The following is a 21,030-nucleotide window of genomic DNA, read 5'->3' as shown; positions in this document are numbered from 1 at the left end:
GTTTCTCTTTTTAAAATGTTTATTTATTGATTTGAGAGAGGTGAGAGAAGTGAGGAGGGGGAGGGGCAAGGAGGAGAGAAATGTTGATTTATTGTCCCACTTATTTATTAATTCATTGGTTGATTCTTGTATGTGCCCAGACCTGGGATCAAACCCACAACCTTGGCATATTGGGATGACTCTCTAACCAACTGAGCTACCCAGCCAGGGCTGTCTGAAGTTTCTTGTTACCATAGGGTACTTTGGCTTTGGGGTGTTTTTCTTTCTGTTCTTTTTTTAAATGACAAATGAAAAGTTTTCCAGTGAAAGGGTGGTTTTGTTTCCTGTGACTGAGGTGGGGTATGAGAGGATTTTTTAAAATAAATGTTGTAAATTTTAATGTAGATTAAACTCCCTCAATATTTTTATGGAAAAAAAGTAATGAAGAAGTTATTAACATTGGAAAATAGGCTATCTCAATTACACAGTCATTTTTCCCAATGGTTTTCTTAATATTTATATATTAACATTATAATGGCTCAATACAATTTATACAATATGGAACCATAATTGTGAAAAAAAATCCATTAAAAGAATATCTTCATCCTACAGAAGAACTCAACAAGCCATAATAGCTCATGGGAGCCAACTTCGGGATTACATGATAGGCCGGGAGCTGTGTCATGGCCTACCAGGCCCAGTAAGTAATTCACATTTCATAAAAGAGCCAAGTAAATAGTTACAGAAACAGGAAGGTCTCTGTAGAGTGAATATGTACTCAGGCAATTATTAAAATATGGATTTGGAAAATTCTCGTTAGTCCTTTTCTCTAGGCTTACCCTTTTAATAAAAACAAAAGTAAATCAAATGTGTGTGCACGAAGACACAGAATACATTCTAATAACTTCAGGGACTCTGTTTTAATTGACAAAAGGGATATATTTCAGAGTGGGAGAAATGACATCTTGAGACACCTTCATTCTAACTGGGTGTTACAGCTGATACTGGCCTGTGTCAGGCAAGCTAAGAACAATTCGTTCTATTTGATGCCTGGATATTGTAGGTGCAGCAATAACTAGCTTGCAAAGCTTCAAAGTGCAGAAGCGATTTCTACCTTAATAACCCCTGTGGCATTTTTCAATTTTCCAGGCTGCCAGTCAAATGAATGCATGTCTGGGAAGGAGAGAAGACCAGAAAGGGAAAAGATCAACCTCTGAGATACATGATATGAACTCTATTGGCTAAAATTGGTCATGTGTTAGAAAACAAGCCTGGGTAGCAATAGCCCTCTCTAAGCACTGAGCACAAATGTTAGAACAAAGATTCTAGCGGAGAAACTGGAGCTTCAGGGTTACCTGGCTGAAATGGACTTGGAATGTTAATCATTCTTTTTTTTTTTTTTTCTTCCTCTAGGCTGAAAGAAACCCAGCAGTCTCCTCCTGATCTTCAAACTCATTAGCTCAAGAGATGGTTCTTTAAAAATGTGCACTGTCTTTCCAAATGAGAGAGGCTTTCAGAAAGCTCAGACCTGCCGCTGCCTAAACTGCTGGATCTCAACAGAAGTGAGCAAACAGAACTCGGTCTGGCGCCTTCCGCATGCACACTCTACAGCCCTTCCCCAGGCTCCCTGTACAACGGGAAATTAGAAACTTTCCAGGTGGTGGAGAACTAATTATGGACGACTCTAAGAAAGCTAAGATTACTTCCATTGCCAAAAGGGCAAAATACAAATTATATGCAGAATGAATGTTCTCAAAAGAGGAAGCCACCGCGCAGATGGATCACTGCACCTTGACTTTGTTTCTTGCATTTCCTGGAATCAAACACTTTCAAGTTTCCTTTCAAAGTATATCTGGAGCCTGAGTTTTTCCACTCAGTGTTGCTCCCTGAACCTTTGTGCAAGCACTGGGCATTCCAAAGTAAGACAAGAATCACTCATTTCTGGAGTAAGGGTCCTTGAAAGTAAGAGGGAAAACTATGAGGCAAAGTCTTTTGATTCTGTCAGAAATCATCAGTCGGAGCCCGAGAGTTTCAGACAGGGTCACCATGATACTGCCAAGGGGCTGCTGACTTCAGGAGCTGCTTAACCTGATCTGATCCCTTTTCATTAACTCATCTATTTATCTATTCATTTATTCGTTCAAGAAATATGTATCATGTAAATTACGATGTGCAGAATCCTGTGATAGACCCTAAAGAGAAATAAAAGATAAGTGAAGTCCAAAACAATGTCTCTTCCTAAGGAGAGTCTGTCCCACTTTGACCTAACTCATTTCTTGTCTACAAGAGTGAGCCCTCTGGCCTCTTTTACCCACCCAAGTAACCTTCTAATCACACTGCCACCAAGCTAGTGGTATATCCAAATGCAGCTCTCTCTTATGACATCCATTATTTAAAACCATCACATCCTTCCCTTACTGCAAGATAGAAACCAACATTTTTAAATGTTGTACAAAGTCCTGGGAAGTCTTGGCCTGGCCTTAATTTTCAGGCTTATCTTGAACCATTCTTCCATTATGCACTGAGCTACTTCCCACCATTCTTCCATTATGCACTGAGCTACTTCCATTCTGGCCTTATTATATATTTTAATAAACTTGTAATTTGGAATAATCTCATATACTAGTATGTAAAAAAGTTGCATAGATAGTAGAGAATTCTCATATACTGCTCACCCAGTTTCAGTTCACCCTAATGTCACCATCTCTCATTACTGTGACATACTTGTCAAAACTTAGAAACCAACATTGGTACATTAATATTAACTAAAACTCCATACACTATTCAGATTCCACCAGTTTTTTTTATTAGTGTGCTTTTTCTATTTCCAGATCCAATCATCCTGGCCTGTTAGTTTTTATCCCATCATGCAGTCATTATGCATTCCATTGCATTGCTCAACACATTCTCTTACCTTCACTTTCCCCCCCATGCCTCTTTGCTATGTGGTTTCTATTCATTTTTTAAATCTCAACTCAAAAGCTACTTCCTTTGAGGAGCCACTCTGAAATCTGAGTCTAGTCTGTGTGCCCTTCATTTGTACAATTTTTTTATTATATCCTTCTTGATGTGATTATTTAATTCTGTTCCTATTTACATATAGATTCTAAGGGCCATGACAGCAGAAAGCCTGTCTGGTTTTTCTAATCATTGTATCCCTCAAGACTTAGCATAGCTAGTATGTGGCATATAGTAGGTACTCAAGGAATGTGTTGGATGATAAATAAATGATGAATAAATGAAAGAAAGAGAAGAGCTAAGTGATAATAGGAGAAACATTACAAAATATATCAGAATGAGTGATATGGACAATCACTGGACTTCAAAAGAAGATCAAAGTAAGAGGCAAGACTTCATGAAAATAGAGTGGGACTTAACCTGGACCTTTTATTCATGGCACTAATAATACTGAGTACCTTCTAAGTGCTAAGCCCTCAAAATGTATTCATTTTAAGCAAGCTAATGATATAATCAGTGTGACATGTTGTAAAAACAGTGAAGTGATGTGGAAGATGGATTGGAGCAGAATGAACCTAGAAATTTAAAAAAGCAGTTATGATAATAATCTATATAAGAAATATTGATACCTTAAACTAAGGCAGAGGTGGTGAAGATAAGGAAATGCTGAGGAAGCTGATTCAACAAGAACTTGGAGAAACTGAATAATAGGATACTGAAGAAATTTCCAGTAGGTGAAACAACAAGAACAAGTTAAGAGTTAAAACTTAGCATGGATATCTGGACTACAGTGAGAATACTTCCATGCTGAAGTAAAAGGCTCATGATGGAAGCAATGAAACAGAGACTTGGATAGATGAATTCTGCTTTTAAGAAGTCAAGGAGATTAGACTTTATTCTATTAGTAATGAGTCATTAAGCAATAATGACATGATGAAAGTGTGATGTGGATGAAGAGAATTTAGACAAAGGAAGGTACATTGAGAAGCTACTGACAAAATCCAAGCAATTTCTTTAGATAGCTAACATTAGAAATATAAAAGAAGTGACATACGTACAACACTTTTTGAAAGGAGAGCCACTTACAAATACCTGAATCAGCATCCAACATAGTATCTAGTACAGAGTATTTTGTCTTCCATCATTGTGGCATATAGTAGGTATTCAAGGAATGTGTTGCACAATAAACAGTTGTAGTTTATTTACTCTTTTTTATGAACAAGACATCCTGGAAGACTAGTAGTTTCTGAATATCTATAAATATTCATTGAGAACCCTTTACATGACAAGTACAGGAGCATACAAAAAATATGTACACACATGGTTCTTTTTTGAACTATTTTCTTTTTACCCTTATCAGCTTTCAGGAGAAGTACGTATATGTGATACACTTCAATGGTCATCCTCCTCCAAGATGGCCTCTATAGTTTCCACCGTCTGGCATTCACACACTGTGTAGTCTCCTCCTACCTTACATTGTGCTTGGTCTGTGGCACAATGACATAAAGCACAAATGGTGGTTTATCATTTCCCAGAGTACATTATAAAAGACTTCATCTTCTGTCTTGGCATTTTTTCCCTCTTGGATCACTCACCTGGTGGTTGGAGAGCGGGAGGCAGCCAGCTGCTCTGTCATGAGGACATTCAGACTGCCCATGAAGAAGCACATGTAGTGAATAGGGGGGCCTCTGGTTAGTAGAAATTGAGGCCTGCCAGCAACCATATGAATGAGCTCTGAAGTGGCTTCTCCAGTCCCATCATGCCTTGCTAAGACTGCAGCTATTGCCAACAGTTTGAGACCATGAGCCAGAACCACCCAGCTAAGCTGATCCTATATCCTACCTCACAGAAACTGTGAGAGATAACAAATGTTTGTTGTTTCAAGCTGCTACATTTTGGGCTAATTTGTTACACAACAATAGATAACTAAAACAACCTCATGCTACTAAACATTGAAAACTAGCAAGGAAATCATGTTTCCGTCTTTGTCCTAGCTGCTAAGAAATATAAGCTAAATATTCTTGATTTTGGTTGCTTTTCTCAGTCTGGAATTGTTGATTTTTCCTCATTCCCCCTCCCTTTATTTTTTGGTTCTCATTCTTTACCTTCTGTTTAATGATTTTAGTCTTATTCTACCTATTCATTTATTGTAATGCTCCTTAACACTTTCTTGGAAATAGATAGGCTCTTGGAAATAGTAGGCATTAGATGTGACCCCAGCCACCATCAAAGAGATCACAATCTCACTTAAGTGAAAAGACAGCAAGTAATCCTATATAATAAAAGGCTAATATGCAAATCAACCAAACGACGGGAATGACCGGTTGCTATGATGTGTAATGACCAGCAGGGGGCAAACACCCAACGCAGGAGGTGCCCCCTGATGGTCAGTGCAATCCCACAGGGGGAGTGCTGCTCACACAGAAGCATGGGGAGCAGGCCTAGGCTGGCAGTTGGACATCCCCCCAGGGCTCCCAGACTGTGAGAGGGCACAAGCCCAGCTGAGGGCCCCCCACCCTACCCCCGCCCATGAGTGCAGAATTTTGTGCACCAGGCATCTAGTACAACATAATTATAAGTTTTCAACCACATAGAGGTTGCTATTAGAATTCAAAGAAAAGGTCAAATTTGTGTTTTAGGGCAAGTTCCCCAGAATCAGGCCATAACATAAGATTTGCATTATGAAAGTGCTCTGAAAACAAACTGCTAAGGGAATGAGAAGACAGGAAAGGGGAAGAAGCCAAACTAGGGTAACATTTCAAATTCTCACAGAAGATTCTTTCTGGAACATCTGGAATGTAAATTAATGCTTCAGAACTTGTTCGAGAAAAGGTGATGAGCTTCCATACTTCTACAACAGTCACTCAATGGCCAAGGGCCTCTGAAGGACAGGTAAGCTACCAGGCAGGCACTCCAGCTCTCTGCAGAGTTTCTTGAACATGCAGACCAAGTGGCTGCAGTAGCCTGAGGAAAGTCCTCCAAAAAAAACTGCAGGTGTCTGTGGTCAGAAGGAAGAGCACATTGAAACCAAGTTAAAACACGCAAAAATGGTGAAGAGATTGAGTGCATCTGCATAGAGTACCAAGCTCTGCTCCATTAGGGAAAATTCCCTTCAAGGAGATGGTTCTTCACCTGTACCGGGCCTTACAGGATACTTAGAATTGGAATAGAAATGAAGGTAAAAATATTTACAGAAACTAAATGAGATGACTAACAAATTAAAAAATTAGCAGAACCTCTCAGGCACTCTAGAATGATTTGATATTTAACTTAGTCTCTTAATTTTATTTCTAAACCCAAGGAGGAATCTTGAATCCATCTCTTACTTGGGTTATTAAAACACAATCATTTGTCTTTAGAAAAGAAGTAGGGAGAGGTTAAAAAATCTCATGTGCCTTCCAAACCTTAGCAATGATATTTTTCATCCATTCTGGTCCTAAAATACAAATGCAGCATAAAACCCTGAGCTTCGATCTTGAATAAAAAGAAATCCTGGTGGAAGAGGATGAAGCCCACCCAAGTATTTGAAGACTCCCCCTTCTATTGTTCATCAGTACTCCCAGGTTGCTGAAATTTGGAACCCATTTCAAATATAAGCTATTTAATATCTTTCTCTTTTTAGAATTTATCACCAACAAGCAAAGTGCTGTAATAGGTTTTCTTCATATATATGCTTTAGGTCCTAAAGTTTAGGATATAGTCTAAGTTTATCTGACATTGAGGATAAAGGCATAAATCATTAAGCCCCTGCTTGCCTGATCAAGAGCCTATCTTTCAGAAAAATCAGGCGTCCGGGGCTGCCGCTCACAGAAGCTCTATTTTCTGGCTCTCCATCAGGGTTGCAGACACTTCTCCCCAAGGATTCATCAACCGCCAGACAAAGAAGGAAGGCAGGTCAATGACACCAAAAGCTGCACTTCAGCAGCTTCTGAAGTTCTTGGCTAGAAAAAAAAATAAAAGAAAAAAAAAGAGAGTGAGTGAAAAAACACACAATCTCCAAGGAACTTTAACAAATGGTCTGAGAATTCACAGGTTACATTCTGCAAAGGAGACTTTCAGAACCCTATAACAAGCAAGTTTCTAGTGCTATAATGATGGGCTACCAAACAGCCTAGATAGATACTGGTCATTATTGTTTTATTAGCTGCAGTCCAGTTTTGTGTGCAACTCAATCATTTTGACAAAGGCTTTCTTCATGATATCTTTATCATGTTATCATGGCTTCACTGTGGATAAACCATACTGAAAGATGTGCACTGCCTTCCATTTAAATATTCCTATTTCAATTTGTCCTCAGACAGCCTTGTACTTTGGCACTACCAATTTACACCACAAAATGATAGAATTCCCATCCATTATAAGAACCATTACATTGAGGGTTATTGCTCATTTTATAGATGAGAAAGCTGATGTTCACAGAGGTTAAATAAATCTGCTCAAGGCCATGCAAAGCCTATAGTAGAAGCCAGGTCACTTGTCTCTCCAGCTGAAACTTTTCCAGTTATATCAAATTTCAACTAAAAAGTTTACAGATAAATTTAAACTCCAAAGTGATGTTGTATAAGATTTAAAGACTCTTTAGAAAGTGAGACACAACAAATGAAACATGGAGAAATGAAAGGCAAAACTCTGTTACTTCAACTCCAGTTGAGATGGGGCGACACAGGGGATTAGACAAGGAAGAGTAAGAACAAGCTGGAGATGGAGAAGGTGGCTTAAGTATAGCAAGTAGGGCAGTGTTAGCTGGGGTTTGGGGCTTCTGATAAATTGTTTAATTTGAATAATTCCTGTTTACAGGCTTGGGGCTGCCCTAGTTGCCTGGTATCTGGCCTTGAGTCGATTAGGGTAAGTGTACAGTAGCCCTGGATGTGGGAGCTCCATACGGTCATTGGTTGAGTTGTGGACCTAACCAGTTGTTCTGAGAAAGAGAACTGATGATGCTGTAGCCATGGCTATAAAACTAGGTGAAGACAGCATCTCCAAAAATGTTAATCCAAGTGCTTATGAATAAATAGTGTTAGCCCTATGTCAAATCTCAGACACTCATAGAAGGAGCTGTGGAAAAGAAAATTAAACAATACCGTTACCAATCAAAAGACCTGGGGTTGAGTCCCTCTGCCACTCATTTGCCATGTCATTTTAGGTAAGTTATGTAACTTCCTCTATACCCCAGACTTTTCACACATGCATGGAGAATTCATATAATTTACCTCACAAGATTACTGTGGAGATTAAATGTAATAACAGGCATCTAACAAATACACATAGTTCATATGTTTATGATATAAACAATGAATTTTTACCTTAATCACAGGTAACATATAAACGTAATCATATCAAAATATTCTTGTGAAGTTTTTATATTTTTATTTATTTTTTTAATTTCTTTGTTGATTAAGGTATTACATATGTGTCCTTATTCCCCCATTACCCCCACCCCCCCCCATTAATGCCCTTACCCCCCTATTGTCTGTGTCCATTGATTAGGCTTATATGCATGCATATAAGTCCTTTGGTTGATCTCTCCCCCTTACCCCCACCGTCCCCTACCTTCCCTCTGAGGTTTGACGTTCTGATTGATGTTTCTCTGTCACTGGATCTATTTTTATTCATCAGTTTATGTTGTTCATTATATTCCACAAAGGAGTGAGATCATGTGATATTTATCTTTCTCTGCCTGGCTTATTTCACTTAGCATAATGTTCTCAAGTTCCATCCATGTTGTTGCAAATGGTAAGAAATCCTTCTTTTTTACCACAGCGTAGTATTCCATTGTGTAGATGTACCACAGTTTTTTAATCCACTCATCTGCTGATGGGCACTTAGGCTGTTTACAAATCTTAGCTATGGTGAATTGTGCTGCTAGGAACATAGGGGTGCAAATATCCTTTCTGATTGGTGTTTGTAGCTTCTTGGGATATATTCCTGGAAGTGAGATCACTGGGTCAAATGGGAGTTCCATTTTTAGTTTTTTGAGGAAACGCCATACTGTTCTCCACAGTGGCTGCACCAGTCTGCATTCCCACCAGCAGTGCAGAGGGTTCCTTTTTCTCCACATCCTCGCTAGCACTTGTCATTTGTTGATTTGTTGATGACAGCCATTCTGACAGGTGTGAGATGGTACTGCATTGTTGTTTTGATTTGCATCTCTCAGATAATCAGTGACTTTGAGCAGGTTTTCATATGTCTCTTGGCCTTCCTTCTGTCTTCTTTCGAAAAGTATCTATTTAGGTCAGTTGCCCATTTTTTGATTGGGCTGTTCATCTTTTTGTTAAGTTGTATGAGTTCCCTGTAAATGTTGGAGATTAGATCCTTATCAATGATATCATTGGCAAATATGTTCTCCCATGCAGTGGGCTTTCTTGTTGTTTTATTGATGGTTTCTTTTGCTGTGCAAAAGCTTTTTATTTTGATGTAATCCCATTTGTTTATTTTCGCTTTAGTTTCCATTGCTCTAGGAGCACTGTAAGTGAAGAAATTGCTTCGGCATATGTCTAAGATTTCTCTGCCTGTGGATTCCTCTAGTATTTTTATGGTTTCCCATCATATGTTTAACACTTTAACCATTTTGAGTTTATTTTTGTGTATGGTGTAAGTTGATGGTCTAGTTTCATTTTTTTGCATGTATCTGTCCAATTTTCCCAACACCATTTATTGAGGAGACTATCTTAACTCCATTGTATGTTCATGCCTCCTTTGTCAAATATTAATTGAGCATAGTGGTTTGGGATGATTTCTGGGTTCTCTATTCTATTCCATTGATCTATATGTCTGTTCTTGTGCCACTACCAGGTAGTTTTGAGAACAGTGGCTTTGTAATACAGCTTGATATCTGGTATTGAGATCCCACCTACTTTGTTCTTCTTTCTCAGGATTGCTGTAGCTATTCGGGGTCTTTTTTTTTATTCCAGATGAATTTTTGGAAAGTTCGTTCTAGGTGTGTTAAATATGCCATTGGTATTTTAATGGGGAAATGCATTGAGTTTATAGATTGCTTTGGGTAGTATGGACATTTTAATGACGTTGATTCTACAAATCCATGAACATGATATGTTCTTCCATCTGTTTATGTCCTCCTCTATGTCTTTTTTCAGTGTCCTGTAGTATTCCACATATAGATCTTTTACCTCCTTAGTTAAGTTTATTCCTAGGTACATTAATTTTTTTTGGTGCGATGGTAAATGGATTGCTTTTTTAGTCTCTCTTTCTGTAAGTTCATTATTGGTGTATAGAAATGCTATAGATTTCTTGGCATTAATTTTGTATCCTGCTACCTTGCTGAATTCATTTATTAAGTCTAATAATTTTTTGATGGAGTCTTTAGGGTTTTCTATGTACAATATCATGTCATCTGCAAATAAGGACAGTTTTATTTCTTCTTTTCCAATTTTGATGCCTTTTATTTCTTCTTCTTGTCTGATAGCAATGGCTAGTACTTCCAGCACTATGTTGAACAGGAGTGGTGAGAGAGGGCATCCCTGTCTTGTTCCTTTTCTTAGGAGAAATTGTTTTAGTATTTGCCCATTGAGTATAATGTTGGCTGTGGGTTTGTCATATATGGCTTTTATTATGTTGAGGTATGATCCTTGTATTCCCAGCTTGCTGAGAGTTTTTATCAAGAAAGGGTGTTGGATTTTGTCAAATACTTTTTCTGCATCAATTGATATGACTATGTGATTTTTATCTCTCAATTTGTTTATGTTATATATCATGTTTATTGATTTACGAATATTGTACCATCCTTGCATCCCCGCGATAAATCCTACTTGGTCATGGTGTATGATCTTTCTGATATACTGCTGGATCCAATTTGCTAGAATTTTGTTGAGGATTTTGGCATCTATATTCATGAGCGATATTGGCCTATAATTCCCTTTCATTGTGTTGTCTTTATCTGGTTTTGGTATTAGGGTGATGCTGGCTTCATAGAAGGAGCTTGGAAGTGTTCCTTCCTCTTGAATTTTCTGGAATTGTCTGAGGAGGATAGGTTTTAGTTCTTCCTTGAATGTTTGGTAAAACTCCCCTGTGAAGCCATCTGGCCCCGGGCTTTTGTTTGCTGGAAGCTTTTTGATGACTGCTTCAATTTCTTCCATAGTTATCAGCCTATTGAGATTTTTAGAATCTTTCTGAATGAGTTTTGGAAGGTTGTATTTTTCTAGGAATATGTCCATTTCCTCCAGGTTGTCTAGTTTGTTAGAATGGAGTTGTTCATAGTATTTTTTAACAATCCATTGTATTTCTGTGGGGTCTGTTGTTATTTCGCCACTTTCATTTCTGATTTTGTTTATTTGTGTCCTCTCTCTTTGCTTCTTGGTGAGCCTGGCTAAAGGTTCATCAATCTTGTTTATCCTTTCAAAAAACCAGCTCTTGGTTTTGTTGATCTTTTGTATTGTTTTTTTGGTCTCAATGTCATTTATCTACGCTCTGATCTTTATTATTTCCTTCCTTCTGCTCACTCTGGGATTTTCTTGTTGCTCTCTTTCTAATTCTTTGAGATGTAGAGTTAGATTATTTATTACCATTTTTTCTTGTTTTTTGAGGTGGGCCTGTAGAACTATAAACTTCCCTCTCAGGACTGCTTTCATTGTGTCCCATAGCATTTGCATTGTTGTGTTTTTATTGTCATTAGTCTCCAGGATGTTTTTAATTTCTTCTTTGATCTCATTGATATCCCAATCATTGTTTAATAGAATGCTATTCAGCTTCCAAGTGTTTGAATTTTTTGGAATGTTTTTATTGTAGTTTATTTCTAATATTATACCATTGTGGTAAAAAAAAATGCTTGATATGATTTCAATCTTCTTGAATTTAGGGAGACTTTGCTTGTGACCCAATATGTGGTCTATTTTTGAAAATGTCCCATGTGCACTTGAGAAGAACGTATGTTCCGTGGCTTTGAGGTGAAATGCTCTGAAGATGTCAATTAGGTCCATCTGATCTAGTGAGCCATTTAGAATTGCTGTTTCTTTGCTGATTTTTTGTCTAGAGGATTTATCCAGTGATGTCAGTGGTGTATTAAAGTCTCCTACTATGATTGTATTGTTGTCAATCTCTCCCTTGATATCTTCCAGGAGTTTTTTTTATGTATTTGGGTGCTCCTGCATTGGGTGCATATATGTTTATCAGGGTTATATCCTCTTGTTGTATCGATCCCTGTAGTATTATGAATTGGCCTTCCTTATCTCTTCTTATGGCCTTTACTTTGAGGTCTATTTTGTCAGATATAAGTATTGCTACCCCAGCTTTTTTTTTTTTTTTTTTTTTCATTTCCATTTGCCTGAAAGATATTTTTTCATCCCTTCACTTTCAGTCTGTATGAGTCCCTTTTTCTGAGGTGGGTCTCTTGTAGACAGCATATATATGGGTCATGTTTTTTTATCCATTCAGCCACTGGATGTCTTTTGATTGGAGCATTTAGTCCGTTTACCTTTAAAGTTATTATTGAAAGGTACTTCTTTGTAGCCATTTTTATTTTTTGTGTCAGTGTTCCTTCTTACCTTTTTATTTCTTCTTTTTACATCACTCCCTTTAGCATTTCTTGCATTGCTGGCTTGGTAGTGATAAACTCCCTTAGCATTTTTTTGTCTGTGAAGCTCCTTATTTACCTTCAATTTTGAATGATAGCCTTGCCGGACAGAGTATTCTTGGATTCATTCCCTTGGTTTGCATCACTTTGTAAATTTCCTTCCATTCTTTTCTGGCCTGATGTGTTTCTGTTGAGAAATCATTTGATAATCTAATGGGAGCTCCCTTGTATGTAACTTTCTGTCTCTCTCTTGCAGCCTTTAAGATTCTCTCTTTGTCCTGAATATTTGCTATAGTAATTATGATGTGTCTTGGTATGGGTCTTTTCAGGTTCATCCTGTTTGGGACTCGCTTTCCTTGTGTCACTTTTTTCTTTGCCACATCAGGGAAGTTTTCTGACATTATTTCTTCAAATAGGTCTTCTAACCCTTGTTCCTCTTCCTCTTGTTCTGGCACCCCTATTATTCGTATGTTCTTTCCTTTCATGTTGTCCCATAGCTCCCTTAGGCTCTCCTCCTGTCTTTTAATTTTTTTCTTCAATTGCAATTCAGTTTGGCTGTGTTTTGCTCCCGTCTTCTAATTCGCTCCTCTGCTTCTCCTAGTCTACTGTTGAAACTTTCCTTGGTGTTTTTTATTGCAGCTATATCACTCTTCATTTCTTCTTGATTCTTACATAAGTTGTTGATTTTTTCTTCCATCCGGTTTATGAACTCTATGACCCTTAATCTGAATTCTTTTTCTGACATATTGCATGCCTCTGTTTCACTTAGCTGCTTTTCCAGCGATTCCTCCTTTTCTTTCCTTTGCGGGTATCTTTGTCTATCCATTTTTGGTCTCACCGACTGATCTAGATGTTGAGCCGTGCAGGGGCTGCTCCTTGGGTGTCAGTGGCTTCTCTGGCTGCGGTTGCTCCTCGGGCGGTCATGGTAGCAGCTGCTTCTCAGTTGGCAGCGGCTCCTCTGGTGGGTGCTGTTCGCAGCAGTGGTGTCTCCTCTGGCTGATGGGGGAGGCTGCTCATATAGCTGCTGTTCCTTGGACGGTGGTGGGCTGATTATGAGGTTGCTGCTCCTTGGATGGGGATGGGTTGCTCGTTTCCACTGCTCCTTGGATGGGGGGGGCTGCTCTCGTGGCTGCTGCTCCTCGGACAGGGCAAACTACTCATGTGGCTGCTGCTCTTTAGATGGGGGCTGGCTGCATGCTGCTGCTGTTCCTCAGATGGGACCAGCTGCTCGTGATGCCACCAGTCCTTGGACAGGGGCAGGTTACTTGCAGGGCTGTTGCTCCTCATACGGGTGCATGTTTCTCATGCAGCTGCTTCTCCTCGGATGTGGGGCGGTCTGCTCATGCGTCTGCTGCTCCTCGAGTGGGAATGAGCTGCTCGTGCTGTTGATGATCCTCGGACAGGGACAGGCCGCTCACCCGCCTCCTTCTCATCGGACAGGTGCAAGCTGCATGTGGGTTTTGCTCCTCTGACCAGTGTGGACTACACAGGGCTGCTTCTCCTTGGATGTGGGCAGTCTGCTTATGTGGCTGCTGCTCCGCGGATGTGGGCAGGCGGCTCGTGCGTCTGTTGCTCCTCGGAAGGTGGTGGGCTACTCACACAGGTGCTGCTCCTTGAATGGGGGCAGGCAGCTCACACATCTGCTGCTCCTCAGATGGGGGCAGGCAGTTCGAGCAGCTGCTGCTCCTCAGAAGGGGGCGGTCTACTCACAGCTGCTGCTCCTCGGACAGGGGTGGGCTGCTCGCACAGCTGCTGCTCCTTGGAAGGGCTCTGGCTGCTCATGCAGCTGCTACTCCTTGGATAGGGGCAGGTTGCTTACATAACTGCTGCTCTTCAGACAGGTGCAGGGTGCGGAGTGTGCGCAGCTGCTGCTCCTCAGATGGGGGCTGGCTGTGTGGGGCTGCTGCTCCTCAGTTGTGGGTGGGCTGCTCAAGCGGCTGCTGCTCCTCGGATGGGGCGAGCTGCTCACGTGGTTGCTACTCCTCAGACAAGGGAACTGGCCGCTCACACAGGTGCTGCTCCTTGGACAGGGGCAGGCCACATGAAGCTGCTGCTCTTAAGCCTGGGGCAGGTTGCTCGTGGGGCTGCTGCTCCTTGGACAGGAGCGGGCTGCTCACGTGTCTGCTGTTCACGTGGTTGCAGTGCCCTGGGCTTTATCCAGGAGTCCTCTGCCCTTTCCGGCTGCAAACTGTCTCACCAGCTGTGTCTCCTTTGCCAATTCGCACTGAATTCCACTCGTTTCGGCCACTCACTCTATTTGCTCCAGGACAAGACTCAGGACACGTCCACCTATTCTGCCACCATTTTGTCTCTCTCAAAATATTTTTTAGGGCCATATTCTTATCACCACATATACACACAAGCCTATCTCTCAGGGAGTGTCTTTTCCTTACTAAATAGACAGAGCTATAAATTGTGGAGTCTTGATATAATAGATCAAGATAGCTCCTTCCAATGTGTTATGTTCTATTGCCTCAAAAGAATAAACTGCCAAGACAATATCATGCATCACATTAGTGGCAGATTATTCAGTGAAACTCGCAAGGAGAGGAATTCGCAGCTCACAGACAGATGTTAGGTTTCATCCTTTGTTATCTCATTCTTTTTTGTAGAGTCCTGAGTTTTATAGAGTAAGAAAAATCTTAACTTATAATAATCCAAAAAATATATGATTCATGAAAACACTTCAATTTTTTAGAAACATAAAACAAATTTATCAGGGGTAAATCAAGGTAAAAATAAATAATTCTGGACTTAGAAGGACTACTTTGGGGGCAATGATTTATGAGGGGGATCAGGAAACGGGAGTCTGAGTATAAAACATTCAGAACTTTCTTCCAAATAATCTGAACTTCTTGAAGATTCTCGGTCATTTTTCTCAGGAAGCACAGTTCTTTTAATATCAATAAACGAAACTCAAATTATCCTCACAACTGATTCTCTCCCTTTCTTTTCTCATCAGAAATGAGTCATAGACCCCTAACCGGTTTGGCTCAGTGAATAGAACGTCGGCCTGCGGACTCAAGGGTCCCAGGTTCGATTCCAGTCAAGGGCATGTACCTTGGTTGCAGGCACATCCCCAGTAGGCGGTGTGCAGGAGGCAGCTGATTAATGTTTCTCTCTCATCTATGTTTCTAACTCTCTCTCCCTCTCCCTTCTTCTCTGTAAAAAATCAATAAAATAAATTTTTTTTAAAAAAAAGAAATGAGTCATAGAGCAGACCCCCAAGGAAGGAAAAGACCTATCGGTTATAACCCTTACTTACATTCTATCAGGAAGAACTCAAAAATTTCCAAGAGCTAGAGTTCTTTTTGTGTATCATTTCTCCACAGAAACAAGAATGCTGGTGAATTATTCAACTACATATTTTTTCAAAGCATTGTAGTGTGTACTGTACTTTTAAAATGTTTATGGAACAATGGCTTGAACAGTCCAGTTCCAAACAGAAATTTCCAATTTCTACTCACAAATCCCAAATATTGTTTTCTTGTCTGCTGGGTATCCTTAAAATGCCTGGGAGCCTCTTACTACCCTACCCCAGTGCATCTATCTCTTACCACTAATCTGTCTAGAATAACTCTCCTCCTGTATCAGTGGCCAAAACTATGTCACACATCCACCATAAATCAGCCACTGGTGAGGAAAATTTAACCACAACCCTTGCCCTAAACAAATCAGGATTTGTTGCTGAATCATGTGGCAAAGCATGGGCACTGACCACACCAAGTTCTTAAATGCCAGTGGGTAGGAAGCCAGCAGGGTCAGTTAGCACTGTCATTTCTTGAGCACTGCACTAAGCATTTAATATAGTATCTTATTCAATCCTCAAATATCCAAGAGGTATTTCTTACTATCCTCATTTTACATATGAGAAACAAGTTGCAGAAAGGATCACTAACATGCCCAGTAGATCAGCAATATGCTCAATGTCACACCACTTTTCATAGTGGAGCCAGAAACTACAGCAGGTCTGTCTGATTCCAAAATGCTTGCAATTACCTGGTGTGCTGATCTTTGAAGTAAAAATGTCAGCCGCTATTATTTCTGTTGGATCATCATAACAAGTTGCTATTGAATCACCAATTCATTTTTCTTGGATGTTCTTGGCAGATAACAGAGGAAAGATACTGAGCTTGGACCCTTGTTAGTTATCAAATCCAACTCTGTCAGATTCACCTATGTTGAGATTGTTCAACAAAATGGTCATACGGAGAAACAGAGAGAACTAGGAGCTTGCCACAGAGTGCTGAGAACAATAGAGATATTAAGAGGAGATACCAAAATATCATCGATTCACTGGAGAAAATGTTCCTGTTCTGATCCTCACATGCTGATACTACAGATGGACCCAGCTTAGCTGAGGCATGCTCTGCTTCAGCTGTTTACTTAAGCAGCATCAGAGTTCTCAGAAATAGTTGCTATGCCAACCAGCCCCAGGACTATATATACATTCATGACCAGGGCTTATTCTTAGGGCTTTGTTACCTCTCTTTCAAAAGTTTGGATCTCTTATTGCTAAACTGCTTGCATCCGTGCATTACAGACTCTGTTAATCAGTCTCCTTTTCTCCAGCAGCTGAACAACCCAAGGGGAGGTTTGCAGCCTGTGCTGAGCAACCTTTGACGTCACAATTTTATAGTCAATGACCAGACTGTTGTATTTGCTCAAGCCTCTGAAGATTTGGTGTTTTGATGATAAAGGGCAGTACCTTTTGTCATCTATTATTAACTGTCACATGTGCGCTTTATCACAGAAGTTCTCAGAGGAAAAAGTAAAGCGTGCTTTTCAGATGCCATGATTATCATGCTTTTTAAATTTCCTTACTGTGTTTTTAATGGGACACATTTCAAAATAGCGTCAGCCAACAAATTCGGCCAATCAATCCACCTCCAATCTCCTGCTAGAGCTGCATTTAAATAAACCTGTAATGTTGAAAAAACGAAAAGAGAAAGCTCTTTAATTACCTTTTCTCCTGTTTATGTTACTTTGATGGCTTTTGTTCAAATGCATTTGAATTTTCAGTCTGTTTATTTTTATAATTATTGGATGACTACATGCAGCACGGCCATTTCAATTAGATTTTGATGGCTGATAAAATCATTACTGACAGGGAGTGTGCAAATGAATTTGGGAAAACCAGATTAGTGATGTTTGTGTTGTTGCATTTAAACAAAACAAAACGACCTGGTAGCTATGTGATCAAATCTGAAATTTTTGCTATAAAGAAAGAAAAGGCAGCTCTGTGAGAGATCAGGTTTTCAACAGAGAAGCTGTTTCCTGTTGAGGCATCATGTTAAATCCTCAAGTAAGCAGCCACTTCTTCAAACAGATTATAAAACCAAAAACAAGCATGTAATCTCTTCTAACAAGAGGTTTGCAGCTAGACAGATTGCTTTAAAGGAAAAGAAGTAAAAAGAAAGCCAAGATCTAAATACTGATAATACATGTTAAATCCATTTAAATTGATAAGGTAGAGAAAGCATGTTATTAAGCTTGAAGGGTTAAGACTTTATGTTCACCCAAAAGATCAATACCCAGAGAAGAAGAAAACTTGGAAACGGTTCCATCTCCAATTAACAACTGAAATATATATGGCAGATGAGGCAGAGAAGAAACAGGCAGGCTATTTTTTAGGAACAGACCCTGCTCAAGCAGGACTCAGGCTTGTTTTGTTACCAATGTAACAACTGTGCAAATGACAATCTTTAAGTGTTGAAATATCTGCAAAAAGTAATAGAAATCTGCTGTTTCTCCCAAGTTGTTAAAGCAAAGCTGGAGCGTTGAAACAAAACAGAACCATGTATAGTTATCCAAATTGAAAAGAAAGTAACATCCCCCAACACACGCACTATCCAGGCTGGGTGCTCAGTGCTGTGCCACACAATGCAGCTTCCCTGTGTGCAAGGCGTGCCCATACAGCTGGCCAAGGGCAGAGCTGGGATAAGGACTCGGGAGGGACTCCAGTGTCCATGTTCCTGACCATTTGGCAATGGAAGATTATGCCTTTTGATTTCATCCTGTACGACATTCGCTTATTAAATCAGTCTAGTCTTCGCTGCTCCTCACCCTCCTCCTTCAGCCAAATTGGAGAGCTTCACCAGGAAAGCTCAACCAGGGTGGAAGTGAGAAACTCCTACCGTCGATATGGTCACAAATAACCTGATGTTAAATGTCCTGGAAAACAAAACCCAGAATGGTTGGCTATTCTTCTCATATTCTGTTAGAGGCTTTGATAGAATAATTTCAGCTAACAGCGATATAGTGCTTTCTATGTCCCAGGCACTTTTCTAAGAACTTTATAGATAACGACTCATATAATCATTACAACCCGAAATGTTAGGTATTCTTACTTCCATCACTCCCATCCTCTAGAGGGGGGCAAAGGGCCAGAGAGATCTCTCAGCTACTAAATAAAAGAGCCAGATTCTGACCTCAGCTATCTTGCTCCAGAGTGCACACTCCTGCCTGACAATATTAACCAAGACTGCGAGGATAACTGAGTGCGCTTATGATCGCACATCATGCACATTTACTTGGTGCTTGCATCTAATTGCATATCTCTGGTCCACTGAACAATGAAACAAAATTGCCTTTCTAGTACTTGTTATTTTTCATGGTTACTACTACTGATAATTGACTTCATAAAAAATTTTAATTGTTATTAAATAGGATTGCTAGCATATTTCTGTCTCAAATCCTATCTAATAAAAGGGTAATATTCAAATTAACCATCACTCCATCACAAAGATGGCAGCGCCCATAGCCACAAGGTGGCAGCGCCCAGTCCCCTCAGCCCCGCCAGAGTCCCCCAGTCCTGGGGGCGGGGGGGCGGCTGCTGAGAGTGGGCAGCGTGAGTGGCCTGGCGGAATGCTTGCTTTGTTGCCACGGCGACGAGGCAAGCGTTCTGCCTCGGCCTCAGAGGGCAGCTGGGTAGCAGGTGCGGAGTGGCCACGCCCCGCAGAGAGCTACTGGTGCACAAATTCGTGCACTGGGCTACTAGTCTATGAATAATCTCTTTATACTCCGTTTTACAAATAAATTGCCTATATTCTCTACTTTCACACTAAAGGAAACAGCTCTATAAAAATAATATCCGCCTATAAAGCTTTCTGTACCTACAGCCCAAAAGTGTACAGCATCTCATTTGGTCTTTGCTGCAAGTCATGAAGTAGTGTAGGGGTCATTTTCTCAACATGAAAGGGCAAAGAACCGGACATGGGAAAATCAAAGATAATAGTCAATAGGATAAATCCTGAAAACTACAAGAGGAAGAGGGAAAAATAATGGAAGCAGTGGCTAAAGAAAGTCAAGCTGGTTTGCCCATACCAAATGCTGACATACTACTAATATCCTTGGGAGGTTAAAGGAGGCCTCTTAACCAAAAAATAATAATTATTGTGTTCCAGGCCACAAGTTGCATAAGGAGGAGAAACCAAATTATATCACCTTAAAAAGCTTACACTCTGACCACGAGAGAGATGCACGTAAGTCAATATATCTCTTCCAGGTCTCAATAAATAAGCACAAGATTTCACAAAGCTCTATCTTATCTCCCAGTAAAAATTTGAAAAAAAAAGTGACTAACTTCTAATTCTTTGAACTTTCCCACTCTAATATATGACCATCGTGTGAATATTGTTAAATTAATAACATTATTATTGAGAAAAAAATAACTAGCTTAATGAAGGTTCTTGAAATGGACAGAGAGGACTTTATTTTGATGAGTAGACTAATGCTGTGCTTGAGGACCTACTAGTACTGTAATCCAGTTGTTGCTGCAAGTGAGAAGTCATTTTAAAACTTTCCATTGTATTAGCACAGGACCAAAATCTGAAATGAAATGTGGTGATGGAGTTTGGGAGTAGCATGCTCTTACCCAGCAAATCTGAGAAGTTAGAAAGAGTAAAGACCTTGAACTCTTGGTTTCTTGTTCAGTAGTGAGGCAGGTGAAAGAAAAGGAAAGTTTTTACTATGTTTCAAATATGAAGACAACTGCCTTTACCTGTTATGATCTAAGTGGCATGTATTTATACTGGTGATAGATATGGCTTATTCATATACTCTCTTACTTGACCTCTCCTTCCTACCCTACTTTCCAATAAACAAGAAACATCTATAATAATAAAAGCATAGTATGCTAATTAGACTGGACGACCTTCTGAACATCCTTTAAGACGACCTTCCGGACAAAGCTGCAGCAACAGGGGCTGAGCCCCTTGCATGAATTTCATACATTGGGCCTCTAGTTTACAATAACAGAACAAAACAAATCCCAATGTCTGGGTTAGGGCATACATGTGAGAGTTAACTGAAAAAAAGAAAGAGAGCTGGCTTTTATCAACATATTACAACAGAACCAGGCAGACATCCCACCAAAAATACCCTTGAAATAACCCCTAAAGGGCTAGACTAAAATAGCTGCTTTTCTGCTTTTAATTTTAATTGCATATGACAGTTTACCTCAACATAGCCTACAGATAAATTATGATTCTGAACCTGAGAACATGGGAAAAGTTACACATCTTGTGAGGCATTTGTTTTGTACAGATAAATTTTTAAATCTTACT

The sequence above is a fragment of the Plecotus auritus genome (assembly GCF_963455305.1).
Source record: "Plecotus auritus genome assembly, chromosome: 3".
Classification (NCBI taxonomy): Eukaryota; Metazoa; Chordata; class Mammalia; order Chiroptera; family Vespertilionidae; genus Plecotus; species Plecotus auritus.
This window is presented reverse-complemented; position numbering follows the sequence as displayed.